A 7,727-nucleotide genomic window follows, 5' to 3' on the forward strand; every position below is an offset into this window, starting at 1 on the left:
GGCAATGAAGAAATTCATGTTGGACAAATGCATGGAGATTGTGAAAAAACAACACTAACTTTTCCCTAATCCCATATTCATGAGTCTATCCAAATAAGAAGAGAACAGGCTTTAGGTCTTAATGCTACTAAGGCTCAAATTGTGCTCAGAGCAGTGATTAACCTGGCCTTGGGTTTTCAAAGAGATTCTGGTTCTTCTTGATCTCTCTGATGCTCCTTCAGTCCTCAGACCAGGTTAGGAACTTTGATGTTGATATCTTCAAAATTGGTGTTCCAAGGAATCTCAAAGAGATCCCTTGCAGACACAACCTGAGCAAAGGCTATTGAAAGGCCAAGCTGATTTCTCCAATTTGTTTTGAGCTTCTGAGTCACAATTTCATTCATGTTTGTTCCAGCACCATACCACCCATCACTTCTTGCAGGATGTAATGAACCTTATCCATGTGGAAGATCAAATCTTACTCACAGACATTTTCAATGTCTCCACAAAAAAAAATTAGGTCCAAGATCCCTAATTTACTTTTCAAAGAATCTATACAAAACACAAAATACAAAGTTGTACAGTACTGGTAAATTATTGCAGTCAGAATCACCAAACTCTCTCACTCTGAGAAGTTACAGATGTTATCCTACTTGAGGAAAAGATGGAAAGTCTTGACAATTTTCTGTTTAATCTCTTTTGGGAAGTGCTGATAGAAGCAGATCAACCATGGCTTCCCATGGCTATTAAACACCAGAATCACCTGGATCATTTTTGGGGGACTCAATACTGCCTCTGATTCCCTAATTGCTCTCTAAATTACTTCCAATTTATATACCTTGTTTATACAGATTTGTCTCCTCATTAAATTGTGAGCTTCTTTTTTGTATATCCAGCACTTAGCATAATATCTGACACATAGTAGCCACTTAATAAATATGTATTAATAGATGAATGGATAGATGGATTAACTGAATGAGCTTCCTTATTATGTTGTCAACATGCATTCTTCATCCACTTGGTTTTTTTCTATGTAAATATTTAGGTGAATCATATTTGAGTTTCCATGGAACTTGCTAAGGAATTTATATACAGTTCTATGACTTTATGTGATAACTATAATGTCATATTCAAAAAGAACTATTCAATAGTTGGGATTGATTATTGCATAGAACTGCAGAAAGGCCAATGAAGATTTGAATTGAAGAGAGGCCATTAGAGTCAACAATTACATTTTAATGACCTTTGAGAGAACAGAATTAGAATAATTTTTATGGAAGTCACAATTAAGAAAAGAATAAGGGCAGCTAAATTGAGCCGCAGAGAGACTGTTAGGCCTGGCATCTGGAAGACTTGAACTCCTGAGTTCAATTCTGGCCTCAGAGACTTACTAGTTTTGTGACTCAGTTTGCCTTAGTTTCCACATTTGTAAAATGAGCTGCAGAAATAACAATTTGCTCCATTATCTTTGCAAAACAACAACAACAACACCAAAAGGATTCACAAAGAGTTGAACACAACTGAAATGATTGAATAGGAAGAGAAGACATGAAGTAAAAGTGTAGCTGTGAAGAAATATAGAAAGATGGGATAGTATTTGTATGAGAGAAACTATATTTGTATGCAGATATAAAAGAGTCAGCATGGAAAGTGAGATTAAGGGTGCCTGAAAGAAAGAAAGTAAATATGAGACTAAATTCTTGGAGAAAATGGGATGAAGGATGCAAGATTTGTCTTGTGAGGAGTAGAGAATAGCTATTCTGTGAACAAAAGAAAAGAGTGATCAGGTTGATGATGCCAAAACTTTCTAAGGATGAAACAAAGCTGTTAAGGAGAATTATATAAGAAAGTCTCAATATTCTCAGAAAAGTACGAAGCTAAGTCATCTGTTCTAAGTGTGATGAGTGGGCTGCTTTTGGGATGAGAAGATACAAGAAAATTTGAAACGATTACTGTGCAGGATAAAGTAGGGAGTTGTTGAGTTGAGTAAAAGGAATGTTAGGTAGCAGTAAGAGCCTAGTTGCAATTTTGTACCATATTCTCTAGTGGGTGAAATATACTTTATTTTTCCCAGTGATGATCAGCAAGTCTGGAGTAAGCAGAGAAACTGGGTGATGATTGTTGCAGTCCTAGTGATGATCAGCAGGGCTGGAGTAAGCAGAGAAACTGGGTGATGATTGTTGCAGAGTGATAACAATTCCCACTTTGGGAATGGTAAAAAGTTAGTGACAAATCCCAGGGTGGATGATAATGAAACAAACTAGTGGCCATTCCACTTAAGAACCAAATAGCAAAATGATGTATAGATTTGGTATGGCCAATAAGCATTTGTCTTAGTGATAACACAAGCAAGAATTGCTGATTCTGGAATAGTTACCTCTCAGATCATTTGCCTTTTTGGACTGATTCATAAGAAACACAAGGATGAAATCATTGCTTCTTTCCCAACTTTGCCAATGACAGCGATATTAGCCTTTACGTGGGGAATCCATTGCCTGCCTAACTCTACAGTATTCTAAATATTTAAAGAGTATATAAGCATTTCAAGCAAGCAAAATCAGAGAACTATAGCAGAAAAAAATCTGAGGAAGAAGAACTGAAGAATAAAGCACCTTACTAGGCAAGGGCAGGTTTTTGTTTTGCTTGCTGCATTCCTGGCTTTGGATCACTGTTCAACTAGGCTGTTTGGTGAGCCATGAGATCAGCCCCTTCCAGAAGAATGTGGTCAGTCTTCTGCTATTAAGCTTGGCCAGTGAGGAATTAGACAAAGCAATAAGAGTGGCAATCATGCTAATTAATCAGTCCCAGGATATGGACTGTCACTGAAAAGGACAATTTTTTCAGAGACGATTTGAAGGGCCTGTGAGCCCTTTAAAAAGTAAGGACAAAGAAGTTTCACAGGTACAGACTTATAAACTCACATAGACAGTATTTTTTAGTTTGATGTAGAGATATGATTTGGGAGAGTTAGGCTGTGGGGCTGGTTGTAATTGGGATGCCATTATGGGACTGATTCAGGGAGCTTCATAGTAAGATACATCTTCTCCAGCCTTCAGTTATATTTGCTATCCTGAAGAAAGTTGATTCTGAAGAAAAGGAGCTGGAGTTGTGCCTTTTTTTTTTTTTTTTTTTTTTTGTTTGTTTGTTTTTGTTTTGTTTTGTTTTGTTTTGTTTTGTTTTGTTTTGTTTTGTTTTGTTCTTTTAAAAGACAAATCTTTAGGTTAGTATTGGACTCCTAAGTTGTTGTTTTTTTTTTTTTTTTTTTTTTTTTTTTTTTTTTTTTTGGTAATGAATGAATGTCTCTAAAATTTGCAAGTTTTTCAATTACTTTTACTTTTTACTTTTTGACAATCTTGAATCATGAATACAAAGCATATTGACTCTCTCTCTCTCTCTCTCTCTCTCTTTCTTTTTCTTTTGCTGAGGTAATTGGGGTTAAGTGACTTGCCAGGGTCACACAGCTAAAAAGTGTTAAGTGTCTGAGGCTACATTTGAACTTAGGTCTTCCTGACTTCTGTGTGGTGGTGCTCTATCCATCGCACCCTAGATGCCCCAACATGTTGACTCTCTATTGACTTTTCTTTGCTTTCATTATGGTTGGCTGATCTAAAAAATGTTTTAGTTTTGACTAAGATGGTAGCTTATAATGGTTTTCCTCAATTATATACTTGTACATATTTTACATACTCTTTTTTTTATGTGCTCCTTCTTATTTGCTCTGTATTTATTTTGTCTCTATTTTGTATGTGTTCATTTATTCTTATATTGTCTCTAATAGAATCTAACCTCATTGAAGGCAGTTTCTATCTTTGACAACCTTAACAACTCTGTCATCATGGAACTTCACCTCCATACTATTGCTATATATGTAAAATAATTTTCAAACTTTAGAGCCTTTGATACTTTGATACACACATATACATAGAAACATATATATATATATGTATACATAATAATCAATGCCATATATATGTATATGTCACTGATTATTATGTGAAATACAGTGTGGTATTGCAGACGGAGAGATTGCCTCATAAGAAAAAACTTTTGGTCCATATTCTATCTCTGACATATTAATTAAGTGAAAATTTTTGTATTTTGGGTTAATCCCTTATATTTTTGATATACCAGTGAAATCGCTAAGACTCATGTAGCAGGAAAAATGCTGACCTGCACTGGTAGAGAGAGTTTTCTCCCCTCAGAGCTCTCCAGATCAATCTTTCTTCTGTTTATTTGCATCTATTCTATTTGTACTTATATTCCCCCCCTGTAATAATATAAGCTCCTTATGAATGGGAATTGTTTCATATATTGTATTTGTATCTCTAAAAACTAGAACAGTGTCTGACACATTTGTTTTGTTCAGCCATGTTGAGTTTTTGTGACCCCATTTGGGATTTTCCTGGCAAAGATACTGGAATCGTTTCCCATTTATTTTTCCAGCTCATTTCACAGTTGAGGGAATTGAGGCAAATAGGGTTAGATGCCTTGTTCAAGGTCACACAGTAGTTAAGTGCCTGATACTAGATCTGAACTCAGGAAGACAAGTTTTCCTGACTCCAGGCTTGGAACTCTATCCACTATACCACCTAGCTGCCCTGCCTGACACATGGTAGGCACTTATTATTTGTTGATTATTGCATTTATGAGGTATTTATGCAATAGCAAATGCTTGATTTTTGTGAAGATGTCATGAATAGTTGAGAATATGTATATCAATTTCTATTTCCATTCAGTACTATCCAGAGATCTAGAATATTTTACTGTCTTTAAAATTTTGTTTAGATCAGGACAATATTTATTTTCAATGCCTCTGAATTATTCCCAGGCAAGGTCTTGCAATCCCACCTGATCCAACTCCATTGTGTCCCTAGTTAAGATGCTTTCCTGGCAGAATCCTTCTTCACATGATTTCTAGTTATCTTTTGCGGGCTGGATGAAGTAACTTATTTTTTATGCCTATGGATTTTTTGTTATTAAATCTTGTGCCTCTTAGAATATATGTGGCAGAGTTGGGTTCCTCTATGAACTTTCCTGTTACTATTAACATCTTTTGAGGAAGGAATCTTTTGTGGAAAGAGGTGCCAATACAGAAAGGGTAAGTGAAATATAGAGGATAATCTAGATATACTTCAATCTATCACCTATTTCACGGGTCAGTAGAGAAGGGTTAATTTCTCTAATTTCTCAAGAAGAGTTGGGGCTGCAAGAAAACAGGATAAAAAAAGCAATGGAGAGAAGGGACTTGGGTATAATGAAAATAACTGGGGCTCTTCCAGAAGAGAAAAGGAAAAAAAAATCACTAAAGAAGTAATAATATACCTAAGGGGAGGAGATATGTCTATCATAAGAGTTAGGTATCTTTTAATGGTTTTTATTAGGAGGGACAAGAAAGAATTTGCACCATAGGAGACTACCTTCCCTGAGAAAGGGTTATACTTTCCAGGGCTGTATGTAATGGAGACAGAATAAAGAAAGGACAAGTAAGGATATTGCCTAAGAATTAAAGAATAGAATTAAGAACAGATTAAAAGGGAAGAGAATAAAAGGGCGTGAGAAAAATTTTTTTGGAAAAATCAAAGAAAAAAACTTTACTAGAAATGAGAGTTTAGAGGGAAGGAGAGGATGAAGAGAAGAGTCTTAGCTGTGTGGTTAAAAAAAGATCACAAGATAGGGAGAAGAAGATATAAATAAAAGGAAAGAAATAAAAATGAACAATTTAAATAAAATCAAGGGACTTCGATTAGGTAGGATAAAGGAAAACAGGGAGAGAGTCTATAGAAATAGATTATTATCTAAGGGATATAAGCAAAACTGATGTTAAGGATAAAGATAAAGAAAAAAATCAGTGCAAAAAAAATAAATGGAGAAAAACAGAAGCCTAAAAATTATGATCTTGAATATAAAATTAGATTAAATGACGATAAAAAGAAAAAAAGGTAATAGAATGGAAAAAACCCCAACCACTAAAATTTACTTATATAAGAAAACAAAATCAAAATCAACAAAGATTAAGCCAGAATGCAAATGAGACACCAAAACCAAATTTACCATGCATTGCATGACTCTTCAAAAGGCAAGTGTTGCAATCATGCTATCAGAAAAAGCAGAAATAAAAATTTATAATTTCAAGAGAGACAAACAGGAAAAGTGTGCTTAAAGTTACGATGGATCAGTGACTTTAAACTTTTAAAATTGATCACCCTCATCAACAACAACAAAAAATAAACCCTTATATATCCTTAATACTGTATACTTATTAGACATTATAATGCTCTACTGTACTATTTTCTGTTATAAAACTTATACAAAAACATACATTTAAAAGGATGAGAGAAAGATGAAATAATGTTTAATGTTAGAGTTGGTATAAAGTTAAATTGAAGCTTATTGAAGTAGAGAATAATTTGAACTGCACTTTATAGAAATTACAATTTTTTGGGGGAAGGGGGGTGAAGTGACTGAGCTTTTCTATCTCTGACCACCCATGGTCCTAATCCCATTGCTGATGGCTGTGGGATTTTTAATTTGTTTCATTTCCAAACTATAGTGATTTGCTCCTTCCTGAGCCAGCCTTGTATCCTCTTGTTCCCAAGCTGCTCACCATATTGATACTGGATTTAGTGCAGAAGCATAATCAGCTTAGTATACTGCAACTCAGAATTCCTGAATTTATGCAACCAATAGACTCAGTAGAAGGGATTATAGGAGTGTGCTACCTTGGAATAGAGGAATTGGTTTGATAACTAAGTGGAAGATGGATTGGCTTGAATCGGGGCTATTGTCTAAGTCCAGGTAAAAGGTGATAAGGCCCTGTACTAGGATGATTACTCCATAAATAGAGAGAGAAGGATGGATGTAGATGTTGTAAAAATAGAACTTACAAGATTTAGCAATTAAATGGATATATTGTTCAAATGAGAGTGAGGAGTTGAGAATGATATTTCAGGTTGTGACCTTTGAGATGCTTAGATACACATAAATACATACACATGCATTATATATTGATGTATATATGTATATATGTGTATATGTGTGTATGTGTATATGTGTATGTTGCAAGAGGTGCCCCAGAAACACTCTACTTCAGTTTTTTAGACTTCATTTTTCCCTTTTTAGTAGCAGCTTTGCTATTCTAGAGGAAAAGTCTCCACTGAGGGCTCATTTTTCTAAGTGGTTGCTGTCTGACCAGAATACTATTGTAAGATGAACCCAGTAATGCTCCACTTCTGTCTTGATTTCATTCTCCAAACTTAAAAATTTTTGCTTGCCAGTCCCTTTCTTTGGAAACCTTTCTTCTTTATCCTTATCCTCCCTCCTCACTACTTCCTCTTGACTTCTTTCTATAGAATTTGCTCTTTGAGGACAGAGTCTGTCTTTTCTGGAACATAGTAAGTATATAATATTTATGTTTCCTTCCTCTCTCTTTTCCTTCCTTCCTTCCTTCCTTCCTTCCTTCCTTCCTTCCTTCCTTCCTTCCTTCCTTCCTTCCTTCCTTCCTTCCTTCCTTCCTTCCTTCCTTCCTTCCTTCCTTCCTTCCTTCCTTCTTTCCTTCCTTCCTTCCTTCCTCCTTTTTTCTTCCTTTGTTCCTTCCTACTTCTTCCTTTATTCTTTCCTATAAAAATATAAAATATCCAAATAGAACATAAAGCAAAAAATATTAAACAATATAAAAAATGAAATTGAACAAGACATAAAATCCCCAAAACAAAAACAAAAACCCCAAACCAAACCCAGATGGATTCACA

The 7,727-nt window shown here is 35.0% G+C and overlaps 1 pseudogene; it reads right to left on the reverse strand.

Annotated features, from left to right (window-relative positions):
• Window positions 1-224: 224 nt before the first annotated feature.
• LOC141540710 (AP-3 complex subunit sigma-2 pseudogene) lies at window positions 225-751 on the reverse strand (annotated as a pseudogene).
• Window positions 752-7,727: the final 6,976 nt, after the last annotated feature.

This window comes from Sminthopsis crassicaudata, chromosome 4 (genome assembly GCF_048593235.1).
Source record: "Sminthopsis crassicaudata isolate SCR6 chromosome 4, ASM4859323v1, whole genome shotgun sequence".
NCBI lineage: Eukaryota > Metazoa > Chordata > Mammalia > Dasyuromorphia > Dasyuridae > Sminthopsis > Sminthopsis crassicaudata.